The sequence below is a fragment of the Protopterus annectens genome, chromosome 3.part1 (assembly GCF_019279795.1).
Source record: "Protopterus annectens isolate FY-2018-M chromosome 3.part1, PAN1.0, whole genome shotgun sequence".
Classification (NCBI taxonomy): domain Eukaryota; kingdom Metazoa; phylum Chordata; order Ceratodontiformes; family Protopteridae; genus Protopterus; species Protopterus annectens.
Genome location: NC_056732.1, coordinates 466,155,166 through 466,174,564, shown reverse-complemented (window position 1 = coordinate 466,174,564; position 19,399 = coordinate 466,155,166).

Genomic DNA, 19,399 nt, shown 5'->3' with positions numbered 1-19,399 from the left:
TATGTAACAGTTAGTGCAAAAACTATGCATTTAGAACACATCAGTTATCTTACGGGGAAGCTTACATCTTAAGAGACCAATATAAGCAGTAAAGACCCCCAATAACCTATTACAGTCAAAGTCTAGGGATACAAATGGAAAGTGGCTTGGAAGAAAGAATATATGACTGTCTTAAGAAGAAAGAAAAGTGGTAAGGAGGGTATAACCATAAAAAACAACTATTTACACCATGTACTTCTATTTATACCATATTTACAACATATTTACACCATGGATGTCAGAGGATAACAAAATGATATAACAAAACATTTTGTAAAATCAAAAGTTACCATGTGATGGTAGCAAAGTCTAATGGTTATAGGGCCAGAAATGATACTGATGGAGGTTTTCCTGGAATGTAGTGTTAGAGACCCACATTTTGGAAGATTATTTAGTTTGGATTAGGTCAAAAAGTCTACACCAGTAATTCTGAAAATATTCTTTTTTCTTTTTGTTATTATTGCATAACTTATGTGCAGCTATATACTTGATTGCCATTGATGTAAAGTTTTCCCAAGCTATTGTTGAGGGATTGACCCAGTTCTTGGCTATAAAATATTTGAGAAGGGCACAGGCTGTAACACAGATGTGGCGATGGATACCCTTAAGAGATTTAGGAATAATATTTAAAATCATAGTTTGCCAAGAGAATGTGCTTTTTTCGTATCCCATTTTTTCCAACTGAGTTCTGAGAGAACACCAAAGTTTGTAAATATTCTTACAGCTCCAAAAGATGTGAAGTATATCTACGTGTGGGAGGGAACAGAACGGACAGGTTAGGTTTTTATTGTATCCAAATTTCAGTAAGACTGCTGGGGTATAGTAGGAATTGTTGTTTATCATAAGCTGAGTGTAAATTAGGTTTTTGAAGGGGGTTAAATTCAGGGTATTATTGATTGCTTCGCACTTAGAATCCATAGAAATTTATCCTTGTATACCGTCCCAATATTTGGAAAATAGAAGTGAATGATTATATTTAATGCTTGACACAAGTTTATAGGTGTTCGAAATCATTTTGTTCCGTAGGGAGAGTGATTTAATGATAGATTGCGGTACTGTAATGTCTTGCTCCTTCACTCTATAGTAAGAGAATTTTTGTTTTATAAGTGAGCTAATTTGCCTTAAGATAGGATCATATTTGTTAGGAGCACCAAATAAAGCTTTGACCTCGGCAACATTTTTAGAGTTATAGAAGTGCCAAACTATGGCTTTCTTAACAATAGGGAAGTTTGTTAGATCGATCATTTTATTATTGATTTTTAAGTTAGGGTTTAGGTGAATAGGTTGGAGAATGGACATAGTATTGTGTAAATTTAAGGAGGTCATCAGAGGTTGAAAGATGCAAATTTTGTTCTTTAGTGTAGGCAAGATCTTGAACTTGTAGTCACCATCAGGTGCAAGAAAAGGGAGAGCATATGGATTGAGTTTTAACGAATATATATAGTTGCACCAGATTTTGATCCAGGTCGGGTACCAAGTTTCAGCAGAGGGGTCATAGCAGGCTATTTGAATTAGACGGCTAGCATTAATGATGTTATAATATAAATTAAAATCTGGGAGACTTAAACCACTTTTGTTCTTTGGGGTAATTAGATTCCTGTATGATATTCTGGTTGATTTAGGGAATCATAAAAACTTTGAGATCGTGGTTTCCATTTTTCTGAAAAAATTTTTTGGAACGTTTAAGAAGATGGAGTTAAGATGAAAAAGGATTCTAGGCAAAATATTCATTTTAATGATAGCAGATTTTGATAGCAAAGAAAGATTGATGTATTTCCATCTAGTTAGATCGTTATTTATCTGATCCCAGACTCTATATAGGTTTGCTTTTATTAGTTCTTGGTGAGGGTGTGTGAAATTTATTCCTAGGTATTTAATTGTATATTTGAGAGGAATGTCAGACAGGGGGAAGTAATATTCTAAATGGTTTGCAGGGTTTAATGGAAAAATAGATGATTTAGCAGGGTTTAGTTTATAATTAGCAGCCTCAGCAAAAAGATTAATAGAATTTCGAATTTTATGAAGATCGGTGTTGGGAAGCTCAAAATAGATGTTTAGGTCATCTGCAAATGCAGAATAATTTATATCAATGTTGAAGACTTTTGGGATATGGTGATAAGTCTTTTGTTTAATCCAGAGAAGGAAAGGTTCCAGATATAAATTAAAAAGATAAGGTGAGAGTGGGCAACCCTGCCTAGTGCCATTGGTAATTTTAATAGGGCGTGATAAAGTTTTATTTATATACAGGGAAGTAGAGGCATTGTTATAAAGCATCTTAATAGTGTTGATAATCAGATCAGGAAAGTTAAAGAATTTCATGGTTAGGTAAAGGAAGTTTAGATCAACGTTATCAAAGGCTTTGGTAGCATCTAGTGTGAGTGCATAACGCGGGTGGTTATCACTTTTTAGAAACAACATTAATGTGTTTAAGGTAAGAGTATTGTCACACAGCTGCCTCTGTTTCATAAATCCCAACTGTTCAGGAGAAATGACTGTAGCTATTACTTTCTGAATTCTATTAGCAAAAATGGTAGATAAGATTTTGATGTCAACGTTATTAAGGGCGATGGGCCTATAGCAGAGAGGGTTGGACTTGTCAGAGTTTGGTTTTGGGATGAATATTGTTTTTGAATTGTTCATATGCTTATCAGTAATCCCTTTCAAGATGATATAATTATACATAGCAAGGAGAGTTTTAGAAAGGTGACGACTAAAAGTTTTGTAAAATTCTCCTGTAAAGCCATCAGGACCTGGTGCTTTATTTGGTTTAAGCTTTTTAATAGCTAGCATTATTTCATTCAGTGTTATGGGGCTGTTTAGAAGGGTGTTTTGCACGAAGGATAATTTTGGAACAGATAGCTCATTTAGGAATTTTTTGTGCATTTCATTTGGGGTCTGGTTTTGGGGATTATAGATTTCAGTGAAGATATTTACAAAAGAGTAACAATATCTTCATTACTGTATAAGCTTTTCCCTTTGTATTTTATTTCATTAATATAGTTTGGTCCCTCTTTGATGTTTATGAGTCCAGCTAGTGTTCTGGAGGGGGTTTGGGCCCATTCCGAATATCTGTGAAGGAGTTTGAGTTCTACCAAGGATTGATTTTGTAAGTGAAATGAGTAAATTTTTTTTGTATCACATGTAATTTCTTTTCCAGTTCAGGAGAAAAATCCTTTTGTAGTTGTGCATCAGTCATCTTTTGCTCATTGTTGAGGTTATTGATGTACAATTTCTCTCTTTTTTTTATAATAAGATGATTTTTGTATGAGTATTCCTCTGATGACCGCTTTGGCCGTAGCCCATTGCATATCTAAGGGGATGGTGGATAAACAAGATTCTGCATCAAATTGTTTCAGATAATCATTAATTTCCTGCAGAACATCTTCTTTTTTAAGAATGTTACTGTTTAGTGACCAAGTGGGATTACTACCATTGCGATTCAGGTGGTGAGTGGGATTAATACAAAGTGAGCCATTCGAGTGGTTGGATATACATCTAGCCTCAAGGGCAAAGTTTGTAATTTTGTTTGAAAAGATATCAGAGACCAAATAATAATCAATTCTGGACCAGACTTTATGCAAAGCCGAATAAAATGTGAACTTATTTAGCTCTCTGTCATGGTCAAATATTAAAAAAGGGTCAACTAAGTTGAAGCTATTTATCAAATCCTGAATAGATGCAGCTACTTGTGAGGGCTGTTTCCTGTTTTTATTTGAACTATCATTCAAGGGGTCCATGAGTGCATTCCAGTCACCACCAATAATGAAAAGATGATTAGGAAATTGAAGTAGTAGATTATGTATTTCACAGAAGAATAAGTGCTGGTTTGTACAAGGGCTATATAGGTTTAAGAAAAGTAAAGGGGATTTTACCTGAGGGTATGAGCAGGAAAATAAACACCATCTACCATTCGGGTCAAATTTAGTATTTAGCACTTCACCAGGAAAGGATTTTTTAATTATTATTACAGTGCCTTTTGATGCAAGACTATTCCCTGCTGATATCACAAGTTTAATCTAATTTCTTTTTTTAGTATTATCCCATTGAGCATTTGTCATATGGGTCTCCTGTAAAAAGACGATGTTGGATTTTTCCTGAAAAATCAGGTGCATAACTAGTTTCTTTTTATTGATTTCTTGAAGCCCATTTACATTCCAGGAATTCACACTAATCATCATAATTAGATTCAAAACATAGATGTATCCTAGGATAAACTAAGAAAAAAGCCCTGCCAGGGACGATGCAATTAATAAACACATTTTTTATATATGACAGAAAGTGTAATGTGGTAGTAAATCGCATTCTGGCATTCATGCTCCTTACCATAAATCCTATGCCTAACCACCTGTCTCCCTGAGTCATTTTTGAAAAAGTTTTAGATAGATACAAGTGATCTGTTTTTAAATATTTTCCCTTATGAAGAATAATACAAGAACAGAGCAGGGAGACATATAAACTAACATCAATAGTTTAAGCGCCAACAAACATTGGACAACTACACCATCATGCCACTCCCAAAAATGTTAAGGAATATTGAAAAACATATGTACATAGAATTGACAGTTAAAGGCAAAGTGACGTTCGAGTTAGGAGTTAAAGGAGATAAAACAATACCACCATAAGAACATAATACATACAGCATTTTTTTTTAGATTATTGACCTCGAAAATTTCCATGCAAATAAGCAAGTGAGGTTGAAGTAATATAGACAATAAAAGTTACTAAGCAATTGAAACCAACACAATTTATAACCAGAGCTATTAATAACCATTACAGGAGATAGTAAAGCAGGTTCTATTTATAACTGGCATAGCAGTAAGTACCATCATAATCTAATGCTATGTTTTGGACTCCTGTCTGGAGAAGGGACAGTCAACTTAGATAAGCTCTGACTGAGCATACTGCTCTAAAGGGAGGTTAATGAAGGGGGTAATTATAACAAGAAAAAATTACAGGTTAAATATATACGGCAACAAACAGAATAGCTCTGAGTAATGTAAATACATTTTTTACCTATCTAGATATCTAGCTGGGTTTACTAAATATGCATTACACACAAAATTACATAAGAATAGGATTAAAGAAGGAAAGACAGAGACAAGAGCATTAATTGACAACCTAAGCAGATAATTGGATTTTCACTAAATGCAGTTCACAATAAACTACATAACTCACATATCATCACTAACCAATAAAAAACACAGTTTAGCCAGCCTTTTTAGCAAGAAAGCAAGTTTTAGCAAGCCGGCTAATTAAACCAAGCACAAGCATACAGCATATCAAGCTCACTAGCTCTGTAGATCCACCTTCATTGAGAGAAAGAATAAGCCATCCATATCCTGCACTTTCAGTATAGAATTAAAACATCATGATTCATGAATAGTGATTTAATCATGGTGAAAGTAGTCAAAATGCTAATTTGTGTTACCATGCAACAACAGATACATTTCAAACTTCACATATTTTCAGTAAAGGTAGCACAGCTGTGAAGCAGCCTAATGGATTACTAAACAGGCAATTGTCTTTAGCTGTCTTTAAATAACTTTTGACAATTGCATAGGCTTTTTATTTTACTCACAGAGTCTGAGTTTGTATCACAAACACTTTCACAATGAGCACTTAAACACACACCTAAATACTAAATAGAAAACTAAATGAGAACACATAAAATATTGTTTTTGAAAAACTGAAAGGCACAGAAAATCATGTCTGAAGTATGGCATTGTAGTTTTGCAACATGACCAGCAGATGGCAGCTACTATACAGTTTGATATGAAAGACTTCTGACAAAGTGATGTATTTGTATTGCTAGAAAAAAACTATATTGTAATAAATTCATTACTTAAACATAAGATTAGGCTGCTGAATTACCCTGACCAGAGTCCTTTATAGTCCATTTAAATTACCCCCATCCTGAAGTGTCCAGAAAGTGTTGTTTTAGATCAATTTCTTCTTCCCTAAGCTCTAATTCATAATATTAGCATTCCCAGAAATGCACTGCTTCTTCTTCTTCTGTTGTGACCTCTGACCTCGTGATGTCATTGGCTGATGTTCCGGTTGCATTCTGGGTAATGGAATGTTGAAACAGCCCTGGGAGCTTAGGGAACCCTTGTGGAGCTCTAAATAAGACCTCAACAGGCCACAGGGAGCCTCGTGCACTGAAACAAACAGGCCAACATATTGCTGAAGAGCTAGAAAGGAAAAAAAAAAAGGCCAGGACATCCAGATGATGGTAAAAATAAGCTGGGAAGATGACATGGTAAGTTAGAATCAGTTAGCAGTGTTAGAAAGCCAGCAGAGATAGGTTTTTGTAGGTGTATTCATCTTGGTTATACTATTTGTTAGTCTTAACAGTAATTCATAGCTTTTAAGCATATACTGTATTATCTTGATTATATTATTTTTCTAGCTGTAACAGTATAGCTAGTTAAGCAGGTAGTTCCTTGAAAGCTTGCATAAAAACTTTTTTTGCTTCATCTGCAGAGTGTATTAGGAACTTCTCATCCCCATAGCTGAAGGAGAGGATGGCTAGGTATTTCATCTGGAAGCGTAATTTTTTTTTATTAACAAAGCACAAAAAGGAGCTAGAGCTTGTATTTGAGCCTCAATGGGTTGGGGTAAATCCTGTGCTATTGTAATCCTGTGACCTCTCCATGAAATGTTACTTTTCTTTTTTGCAGCCATGAGGAGTGTGGTAACATGTATAGCATTTAGTAGCCTTGCATAAATCTGCCTAGGAACACCCTCATCTTGTGATCTTCGTAATGCTCTATGAGCTCTTTCAATAATGATTTATTTAGCTAAAAATTTATTTTCAGTAATGTGTTCAAAAATCTGAGTTAGTATGACTGGTACTTGTACTTGGTCAAACTTTTCTGGAATGCCACGTATTAGAATGTTGTTTCTCCTACTGTGTGCTTCTAAGTCTATTATTTTTTGCTGTAAATCACTAATAATTTTGTCATTTGTATTTACCTTGGTTTGTAAATCTTGTATTTGCTTTGAATTCTCCTCAGTTTTCTTGTCAACAAGATTAATTCTGGATGTAATTTGGTCTAGATTAGAACCAAATTAATTTAATTTGTCTGAGAATAATTTGAAATCTTCATGCAAGGGCTGTAGTGCTGTTTCAAGGTCATCTAGTGAGAGAACAGACTCACCTTTAGATTTAGCAGCTCGTTTATTTGAATCCTGTGTTGATTTATTTATTCTCTGCCTCTTAGCTGTTACATCCTTTTCAGGTGACATTAGAGAAGATAGTTTGGTTTTAGAAGTTATAGCATCCATGGATTCTTGTTGGTTAGCCATCACTGGGTGAATTAAAGTGTAGGTTTAGGCCACAAGGGAGTGACCTAAAGAATTCTCCTTTAACTTTTCTTGTTTAGAACTCAGAACTCAGTCCTTCAGAGAAAATGATGCCACCATGCAGTTGCGGCCTTCAGCCAGTCACTAGAAGTAAGCCCTTGCAGAAAAATGACAACATTTTACTTTTTAGACCAAAATGTTGCTATAGGTCTTTTCCATGAAGTGTGGTTTAGAATAAATACTCCTTTCCTGTTCAATTTGGTGCCAGATTCAGGTTTTTTTGAGCGGATAGATTTGGTTGATACAGGAGCAGCAGAAAGTGTTTGTTCAGTGCTCGGTGGCCATCTTGAACTCCGAAGAGTCTAAAAGTTCTTGTCATGTGCTCTCTCTCTCTATTGTCAGGCAGAATAGAATTACGATGTATCAGTTCTTTACTTTTCATTGTTACATGCCTGTAATGGACAAAACATTAATTTAATTCCAGTTGTAATATGCATGTTCCTAGAAAACAATTATCAGTCTTTGGTCATGATTACCCCCCCCCCCCTTTAAGACTGAAACTACCTTCACAAGAAAATCTTTATGCGCTCAGAAGTACTCAGAACAACTGTTTCTCTCTAGTATGCCTTCTATTTAAAACTGCTGTAGGTGAAAGAGCCATGTTCTTCATGTTTCACTGTTGCAGTCATTACATTTGGGTTATCTGCTTGCAGGTAGCCCTCGGTCGGCCTGATTAACAAAGTCTTGGGTCCTGCACCAGTTGCTGTCCCTTCTTCCATGACGTCAGGTCGTCAGGGGTATAAAGCATGCAGCCGATGCCATTACATCAGTCTTTCTTGCTGTGTGGTGCCCGAAGCAGAAGCAGTTTCTCAAGTGCCAGTTGGCCAACTCTTGAAATTTTCGTTTTCGAGTTTCAGAGCCGAAGTCTTCAACTAAAGCTAAGTACCCCATTGGGGAAACTTTTTCTAGCTCCTTTCTGATGTCAGTAAAAGTTAATAATTGCATTACTTGTGGAAAGCAAATACCTCATAAAGATTTTCAATTGTACTGTATTCCTTGCCTCGGTTTAATTATCCAGAAATGTCATCGGTTAGCCATCCGACTACCGGGATTCCGAAAAAATGCAAACATAAAGACAGAAACAGGCCACCGAGGTCCAAAACTGCCGACAACACTAATCCTAAGCAAGTCGCCAGTTCACCAGTACTCAGTGAGGTGCTTTCGTAGCCCCTGATACCCGCTAATTCTGATTAGCAGGCCTCTACTGAGACCCATTCTGTATGCCGCGAGATGCTTCAACTATAGAACCCGCGGATGTCTCTACTTTGGATGGGTCCAGAGCCGCTGTGCAGGCATCGGCTTCTAAGGGTGTATTCAGGCCTATGGACTTGCATATTAAACCGATGCCTCCTTATTTACTTAGGCCTAAATCTAGATCCATGTCTAAAACAACGACGCCCAGGCCACATGCTCAGGCCTCTAGGCCTAAAAAACAAATGATAAGAATGACTGAAGATCTAATAACTCTAATCATGGGTAGCCAACCCCCCCTTCTAAGAGGCCTAAGACTGAAGTTGATTATGAATCTTCTGATCAGGATTCTGTTTTTTCTGATTCTTCTGATGATCTGGATTTGCCCTTATCTACATATGAAGATTCTGATGCAGAGGACTTCATTCCCTCTGCTTCCCCTCCTGAGGATTTTTCTTTTGGGGCAACCTTACATACTCTAAGGGAGCATTTCCACTGGAAAAGCCAGGATTTTTCTGATTCAAAAAAGAGGCTTAGGGATTTCCTTCTCCTACCTCAGCATAGGCCTTTAGCTATTCCTCCTGTACTGGACATTGTTGATGATGCGTTTTCAGAATCAAGTTTGGCCCCTGATTCCCTGCCTCCTGCTCCCAGAAAACCTGACAGATACTACAGGGACCCTGAGTCCCAGAAGTTCCTTTTCAAAAATCCTATTGCAGATCCAGAGACTATTTCACAGGGGCCCAAGGGCATTAAGGCTTCTACTGCTAAAAATCCTCCCCCTTCTGATAGAGACTCCAGGGCGCTGGATAGGTGGGGTAAGAAGGTTTACACCTCTGCAACCTTGGTCATTAGGGCTTTAAACTGCTAGTTTCATATGCTAAAGTACCAGCAACATGTTATTGGACTGCTTAAACAAAAAATGATGTTGATTCCAGACTGTGTGGAAAATAAAGAATTACAGGATTTAATGCATTCTGCTTAACAAGCTGGAAAACATACTTTGCAATGTGGTTTTGATTTATTAAAGGCCTCTTGCAGGGTTGCTGTTACTGGGTCTGTGCTCAGAAAGCATGCTTGGCTTAAGAAGCAATCTTTGCCTGATCATGTTAAAGCTAAATTGTTGGATGCTCCTTTAAATTAGGACTGCCTGTTTGGATGATAAAGCTAAATCTATCCAAATTCTTAAAGATTTTTTTACAAGTTCAGCCTCCTATATTTAGTAGGCACTGGCCCTCTAAGTATTGGTCCTTTTCAGCCCCTTCCAGGTATTCTCAAGCCAAACTCAGGCACAGCAAAAAACCCAGGTTTCAGTCCCGGTGACACACAGAACTAAATAGTGGGGGGCCTCCACTTACAAATCTGGGAATAATAAGATTCCCCCTATGGTAAACTGCCTCAATGACTTCCTTTTAAAATTTCCAAGCACTTATCAACTGACTGCCCCTTTGAGGGGAAAGATTGCTCTTCATGCAAAGAATTGGGAACTCATTACCCAGGGCAAATGGGTTTTAAATATAGTGTCCCAGGGATACAGATTTCACTTCCACACATTGCTAACACCAAGTGGGTGGCAGGAACTACCCCCAAATCAGTGGGCAGAGGCCCAAAAACAAGTACTTTCTCTCTTAAGCATGCGGGCTATTCAACTGATACCAGAAGAGGAAAAGGGACAAGGTTTCTACTCAAGACTTTTCCTGGTATCCAGAAAAGACAATTCATGGTGTCCTATCCTAGACCTGTCTACTCTAAACACCTTTTTGGAGATTCCAAAATTCAAGATGCTGACTCTTCACCAATTACTTCCTATGCTAGGCAAAGATGCCTGGTTGGCAATACTAGATTTAAAAGAAGCATACCTGCACATCCCAATCAGGGAATTTTGCAGAAGATACCTATGCTTCAAAGCAGGCTACACTCACTATCAGTTCTCTGCTCTGCCCTTTGGCTTATCTACTGTGCCCAGGGTATTCACAAAGTGCCTAGCTCCAGTTATTGCATTTTGTAGCAAAGAAATATTCAAATATACCCATACATGGATGATTGTCTAATTCAGGCAGAAAGCCAGGACATACTTTTGAATCATCTGACCTTTGTAAAAAGGGTTCTAACTTGTCTGGGGGTACACCATAAACCAAAAGAAATCACACCTGGTACCTGCCAACAAATTATATTCCTGGGAGCAAGCTTGAATACAACTTCCCAGATGGCTTACCTCACACCAGAGAAACAAATTAATTTGACAACCTACTTCAAACAAGTGGCCACAAAAACCCTGCTATCTGCAAGACAAATACTGCAAGCCTTGGGGTTCATGGCCTCCTGCATTCTTCTAATTCCATATGCAAGACTGCATATGAAGAAACTACAGTGGTATCTAAAAAGCTTATAGTGTCAACATTCTCAAGACCTAGAAACAATGATTCCTGTCATACCTTGCCTATGCCTACTCTAGGCATAGGCAAGGTATGATTCCTATCATACCTTGCCTACGCCTAGAGTTCCTTTGGTGGGCAGAGGCCTGCCACCAAAACAAGGGACTACCTTTCACACCACCCCCTGCCACCCAAACCCTAACAACAGACGCATCCGACTATGCATGGGGGGCTCACCTGTCAGGCAAGTGCATTCAGGGCAAATGGAACCCAAGTCAAATGCACCTGCATATCAATCAAAAAGAAATGTTAGCTGTACAGTATGCTCTGACAGCTTTCAAGGACAACATTCTTCCAGGACAACTAATGGTAAAGACAGACAACACCACTGTGATGTGGTACATAAACAAGCAGGGGGGTACACATTCTTACCCCCTCTGCAGACTAGCCATGGCATTGTGGAACACAGCCTTTAGCTACCAAGTGCACCTATAAGCTCAATTCCTGCCAGGAAAATTAAATACACTGGCAGATGGACTAAGCAGAAACCTCATGGACCCACACGATTGGAAACTGGAACCAAGGATTTTCAACATGTTGACAAGCAAATGGGGCAGCCCAGATATAGACCTGCTTGCCTCTCCCCAAAACTACCAATTGGACAAATGTTTTACAAGGACTCCCCACAAACAAGCCTGAAAAGTGAATGCTCTGTCCTTCAGCTGGAAAAAACTATCAGTCTATGCCCTCCCCTTTCTGCCTCTGCTTTCTGAAGTACTACTAAAAATCAAACAGGACAAACCAAGGATGATTTTGATTGCTCCAGACTGGCCATACCAACACTGGTACCCCCTCCTGCACAGTGTGTCATGGTTATTGCCATGGCACCTGCCTCAGACTCCTTCACTGCTGTCTCAGCAGTAGAACCAGATTCTGCACCCTCAGCTTCTAACACTGAACCCTGCAGCCTGGCTAATTAGTTAATCTCTCCTTTACCATCCTTCAGCAAACCTGTGATTGATATCATTTTAGAGGCAAGGAGGCCTAGTACTAGAAAATCTTATGCTGAAAAATGGAAAAGATTCTTTGCCTGGAACCAATCTCAAGGGATGAGCACAGCAGCACCCAATTTACCTCAGATTTTACAATACTTAACTGAGATGCTTCACAAGAGCCTGTCTTTTTCCTCCATTTAAATCCACGCCTCAGCCATTTCAGCTCATTATAACACAGAACCTCCCCTCTTCTCTCTTCCACTGCTCAAGCAGTTCCTCAGAGGGGCCAAAAATTTGAGACCACCCAGGAGAGCTCCAACCCTAGTCTGGGACCTTAACTTTGTCTTGGGGAAACTCACTCTACCTCCTTTTGAACCAGCTGCTACTGCAGACTTAAAATTTCTTTCTTGGAAAACAGCTTTCCTTTTAGCAATCATTTAATCTAGAAGGGTATCTGAATTACAGGCCCTTATGGCAGTGGAGCCTTTCATCATCTTTCATGTGGACAAGGTATCCCTCAAAACCAATCCATCCTTCATGCCCAAGGTGGTATCCAGTGTGGCTCTTAATCAGTCCATTCATTTGCCAACCTTCTTTCCCAATCCACAGAATAAAGGGGAATGGATACTGCATTCCTTAGATGTGCATAGACAACTTAGATTCTACTTGGACAGAACTAAACCTCAAAGGAAATCTGAACAACTGCTGGTGGCATTTGCTGCAGGGGCAGAGGGGAAGGCTATTTCAAAGCAAACCATTTCTAAATGGATAAGCCATTGCATTCATTTCTGATATAAGCACCATGGAAAACCTATCCCCCAGGGGATCAGACCTCACTCCACCAGGGTTGCATCTACCTCTACAGCCTTTCTCAGAGGCATCCCTACCAGGGACATCCTAGAAGCTGCTACCTGGAGTTCTGTACATACTTTCACCAAGCATTATCATTTGCCAATTTTCTCTAAATCCAGAGCTGGCTTTGCCACTGCAGTCTTGCATGGCCTTATAGCTGGCCCTAATGCTATTTAAAATTTTTCCTCCCAACCATAGCTTTGGGAGTCTACCCAAATGTAATGACTGCAACAGTGAAACATGAAGAACATAGTACAGTTGTGTACACTTACCATAAATGCAGATGTTCGAGTGTATTCACTGTTGCAGTCCTGGTTACCCTCCCTCCAGCCCCCTAACTTCTTTTGGCTATACCTCTACTTTCCTTTACTATGCTTAAAAGCCTTTTTGGTGTATTTGCTTTTTTGTTGGAGGTATATCCTTGTACTTTTATATTTCATTGCTTCCCATTAGGGGGGCACCTGACATCTGGGGCAAGAAAAACTGATGTAATGGCGTCGGCTGCATGTTTTATACCCCTGACGACCTGACGTCATGGAGGAAGGGACAGCAGCCAACACAGGACCCAAGACTTTGTTAATCAGGCCGACTGAGGGCAACCTGCAACCAGATTACCCATATGTAATGACTGCAACAGTGAATACACTCGAACATCTACTTTTATGGTCAGTGTACACAACTGTACTTTCTCTAGACAGGGACCTGCTACTTGGAGCCACCTGCCTATAGACATCAGAAGTCTAGAAACCACTAAAAGTGTCTAGGATACACTTATGGAACATCTCTTTACTGAATCTATGTGCAACGTCTAACTTGACAATGGTTAGGTAACTTATCATCCCATATCATGAATACTAGTATACATTTAATTAACTTTTTTCAGCCTCTTAATGTGGCGTCTCATATGAAAATATTTCACGTCTAAATGAGTTTATGTTTTATGTGTATGACTGCACTGTATTTTATGCACATCATTGCTTGCATTTTGTATATATCTTTTTCTTCAATGCAGTCTAACTGGATCTTTCTATGTTAACCTATCTGTATTCAGTCTTACTGTATTCTGAATTTTGTTATATATATATATTGTTGATTGAAATGTTGCAATGTATTTTTTGTTCTTTCAATAGACCAGTCCACTTACATGGTGAACAAATAATAAATAAATGTATCTCATATCAGTTTGGCTGTGTTATTTAACAAGCCTTGTGCATATAAGAAGAAAATGGTCTTGTACAATACAATTAGTTGTAGAGAGAAAGATGACTGGTATCTAGCTGAATGAGTTCGTCTTTCAACCTCTAGCATAGAAAAATGCACATAAAACTATATTTAAAAGAAACAGATGCACATTACATAAAATACCTAACAATAACCAAGCAGCAGTGAGATATTTCACACTGCACAAATGGGTTTGTCAACATGCAGAAATGATATACACCAAGTCATCATATTTCCCTCATAGCTCTGGACCCTTAATAGCGAAACTTCATTCTTCAGACTGCTAGCAGGGACTTTGTTTATAGACTGAAAATTCACTGAATGCACTTTTATTTTGCTACATTCCAGGAAATATCTGCTGATCTTATCCTATACCACTGCAAAGGACAGCAAAATCCATGAAGCACTGATCTAGTATCCCAGCCTGCAGCCTCAACCATCTGAGGACAAAGTAAAAGATTAGGGTTAAGGATAACTGTTCAAAATATCACATCTTGAACACAGTTAACTTAACAAAACTTAGTAAGAAATAAATGTCTACTTTTCAGAGGAAAAAAAAAACAGTCTAGTTATGGGTTTAAGCAGATCTTTATTCAACGATGGATGAAGGTTCTTGTCGCACATTAGAATGGAACCCATGTCCATCGTTGAATACAGATCAGCTTAAATCCTTTACTGTACTGCTTTTTCTCTGAAAATAGGACTTTATATTTTGCTAAGTTAGCTGTGGCCAGGATTAAACATTCTAAGCAGTTATCATTATTTGTTATCCCACTGTACTGAGGTACATGTGTCAGGATACAACAACATATAACCTTAGCCAAGTGCACTGTTCTTTGTGCCTTGTTGTGTACAAACCTACACAGGATTGTTCCATCTATAACTTGAATATACCTTCCTGTCACTCCTTTTGAAAATGAGGATCATCACTCCAATTCGCAAACCAGAAGTACTGAAAAGGCATTTTATCTACAATACCCTTAGAGACCAGCACTTTCATTTCTAGTTAGCTATTGTCCACTCCAGTACTGCCACAATAGAATTGTTCAATTATTACAATGATACAATGACTTTGTCCACGAAAACACCAACTGACTTCTCAAATACTGCATGGTCTTTTGTTAAATGGGTTTGTCCACTAGGCTGGTGGTCAATTTCAGTGGAGACCCAAGGAGAAAAGCTCCACAACTAAAAGTAACAATATCAATAACAGTAATAACAATAACAATAGCAAAGTTTACAAGTAAAGTGTATCTGTTTGCATAACAATGTGCATTCATGCTATGAGTAGGTATAATGCAAACAGACAATCATGTGATAGTGGGGAAAAAAATTAACAATGCATAATATTCAGCATAAACAAAACCTAGTAAACAGAAGGGGTTGAGCCCTGTATTAAACAAGATTTACAACTAGGGTATCAGAGAAAAAGCTCACCAAGCCAAGTTGGTAGAGAGGGAGAAAGTAGAATTAATAAAAGGAAGGTTAGAAAGTAGGAAGTAGAGGGGTGGGGAGCAGAGTTTTAGGGGAGCAGAGTATGAGAGGAGGGAGGGGGGAGTGTAGTGCAGTTGGTAAAGAAAAGAAAGATGATATGTAAGTATAGTATAGTGTAGTGGCAGAACTGAGGGTCTATGGTACTAGTATATGAGAAAATTATATTATGTAAGGAGAGGAAATATTGTTATGGTTTGGCAACTACGTGAGTTTGTGTTAGGTTGGGTGGTGACATAGATTCTGGAGTATCTCAAAGTTTATCTTTCAGACATCCCAATAGTCTTTCCAGTTCACAGTAACATTTCTCACCCCAGCTGATAATAATTTGGAATATGTTTCATCCTGCCCTTCTCTTTTTAATTTCTCCAAGTGCTCTGAGTTTCTAGTGTCATAATGAGAATGGAACGGATACTATTTCTAAGTCAAAATACAATTGGAGTTCATGAAATTAGCACTGCTTCAGTCTTTGATTTTAACCAAGAGTGCTGTTCTCAGCACCTGCATTCAGCCCAGAATTGCCTCCTTCTGTAATTCATAAGAGGTTACATGTATTGGTAGCACATTTAAATATGATTGCAACTTCTTTTTATTAAACCTGTTGCTCTTACTACATTGGAAATGGCAGTTTATTTTTCTTCCATAGTTTTCTCCCATCTATTTTTTTTTAACTGTTGGCAATGGGTGATCCCATGTGATATAGGTTCATAGGTTCATAGGATGCTACTAGGCTATTGGCCGGGAGGCCCTTATAAACCTAGCCAAGAATTTCACCCATGTTCCCACAAAGTCAGCACCTGCTTCCCCTGTCCAGCAGGGACACAGATGGGATCCCAGGAGTGTATTTTCTGTTTTCCATCCAGTCATCCAGGTTCCTCTTAAAGAGGGCTAGTGAGGTGCTCTTCTTGATATGGAGAGGGAGTCTCTTCCACAGGTGGAGGAGTCTTTAGGACTCAAATCTATCCCACCAACAAGTTCTAGCAATGTCACAGACCAAGCTTAGGCCTTGTATGCAGGTTGTGTGAGCGGAGTTTAACTTACGGATATGCAGCAACACCATCGAGGCTGGGTCTGATATGGCCTTGCATGCTAGACACAGGTCACCTCTGAGCAGTCTGTACATGGCTGAGTAGAAGGTCATGGCTTTTAGCCTATCTGTATAGGACAGGTGTTTGAGACCCTGGATTTTCCTGGTCAGGAACCTCTGTGGTCTCCCCACCTGCTGCATGTGCTTGGCAAGATACATCCTGAAGGGGGCATTGTACCTGATAACGGGTCTGATAAGGGAGGAGTATAGGGATGTTATGACCTCCTTGTTCCTGGATGAAATACCCTTACGTATGAGGTGGGCCATGTAGAAAGACTTCAGTACAATGGAGACAACGTGGTGGTAAAAAGTCAGGTTGCTATCAACCTGGGTGCCCAAGTCTTTAACAACTGATTTTGTGCTTAGTACATTGTTATTCATTTTCCCCAAAGGGGATAATGATGCATTTCTTGGCATTCAGTTTGAGGCCATGCTTCTGGTACCAGTCTTTAGTTTGGTTAAGGCCTTCTTGGAGGATGTTCATATCACTAGGAGAATTTAAGACAGCACCCAGCTTGCAGTTATTTGCAATCTTGGTCAGCCATAGACCACTGGTTTTGGCTTGCACCTCAGAAAATATATTTCCCAAATTGTAGAGTCCACAACACCAATCCTTGGGGTACATTGCTCATTACAGGTCTGCCACTAGAGGTGGCTTCCCCTATTTTGACTGAGTGAGTTCTATCAGTGAACCAGTTAGCTACCCATCTGGTAACATACTGGTTGATGTCTAGCTGGGAGAGTTTATCTATTATGCCTGAGTGGGGAATAGTATCACAGGCTTTGGCTAGGTCAGTGTAGGTAGTGTGCACCTTCTTCCCCTTGTCCATGGCTTTGGTAACTGTTTCAGAGAAGCTGAACAAGTTTAACAGGCATGATCTCCCTTTGACAAAACCAGACCATGTGGAGTAAAGCATTAGGAGGTTACCAATGCCAATGTTTATAAGGTCCATGACAATGTGGTCCATGGCCTTGCAGATCAGGCTAGTTAGGCTAATGGGCCTATAATTGCCTGGTTCAGTGGATGCTGTACTGTTGTGTAGAGGGATCACAGTGGCTGTCCCCCACTCAGTTGGGATGAAGCTGGTGCTCAGGCTTTGGTTGAATAGTGTGCCTACTGTAGCTGAGAGCTCATGCCTGAGTTCATGTAGGATGCAGCTAGGGAAGTTGTCAGGTTCAAGGAGACTGTATTTTCTGGATTTGAGAGGGCATTAAAGACCTGCTCCGTGGTGATGAGGGGAGGGGGCAGGTGCTGGGGTTGTCCTGGTTTACTGATGGAAGGGACAGGGGGATGAGATTTTACTGAACCTGTCTGCAAGCAGGTTGTCTACATCTATGGCATTTTTGTATCTGGTATTCTTGACCACCAGTTCAGAGCATATTTGGGTGTTACCTTTGAGAGTGCAGACATATGGGAAGGAGGCCTTGCAATTGTCCTTAGTGGATGTGGCCAATTTGGACTCGAAGTTAGCCTTAGAGGATATCACCAGTGACCTTATTTGCTTGTTCAGACAAAGCATAGATTGCTTCCAGCTTGGCACCTGCTCCTTCTTGGTCCTGGACAGCAATTTTTTTTCCTTTTGTTATAGAGTTTGTTTATTGCTGCTGTCCACCAGACAGGTTTACCCTTCCTTGAGGAAGATGATTTGGTCATGTCAGGTATTGCTGAGTCCATACAGCTATGTAGATGCTCTTAAAGTTTTTTGGTGTAGGCTCAGACATTACTGTTAGTTCCAACTGAAGGGGCAGTGGCAGTGAAGCTGCTTATACCTGCTCTGAGGAGAATGTAGTCAATTTTGGAATTTAGGAAAAGTTTTTTTGTTTGACCCTCACAAAGGGGGGGGGGATAAAGGGAGATGGTGACTTCAAAAGTGATTGCTTTATGGTCGGATCTTATCAAGAAGGATGACACCATAGGGGTTCTACAGTGGCTACTCATGTTGGCCAAGGACATTTTCACCTCTCATGGGGGTGTCAACCAGCTGATCCAATGCACTGACATTGACAAAATCGAGGAATCTCTAGGCATTTATGTTTGGACTAGAATACATCTTCAACTCTATGATTGGGTAGTAAAAGTCACCCAGGATCAAGGTAGATGGTTGAATCTTGATGGATTCAAATAAGTTCAAATAGGTGGAGTGGACATGCTGAGTCATGGATGGAAGTCTGTAGCTAGCTATGATTTGAATAGGTGTTTTGTAAACAGTTAACTGCACTTGGAGTGTTTCTTGTGCATCATACTGTTTGACCAGCCTAGATATGTGTTGCTGTTGTTTTTGTTGCTGTGTCTTTTGGCTTTTCCCGGTTAGGGGTCGCCACAGCAGAACTCCAGTCCGCTAATGATTGGCTGTAGATTTTTATGTGCTGAGTTGCCAGCCCTGATGCACAACCTTCAACGAAGGTACGCCCATTCACGTATGTCTCCACACAGAAGACGCTCTAGCTGAGAATTGAACAGGACAACGTCATACTGTGAGGCGACAACGCTACCGCAGCACCACCACCACCACAGTACTAGCATAGAGATGTGTATGTCTGATAAATATTGAAACTCCACCTCCTTTGGCATTGTAGCCCTCCATTTGGGGTCTGAAAGTATGGTAGGATGAGTAACCTGGTAATGTTAGGGTGATCTTCGCAGCTCTGAACCAGGTTTCAGTGACTGCACAAATGTCAACATCCTCCATGGCAAGGAATGCTTGCAATGAGTACAGTTTAATGCTAAGACTTCTAGAGTTTAGCAGCATGACCTTTAAATTTCATTTAGAATAATTTTTCAC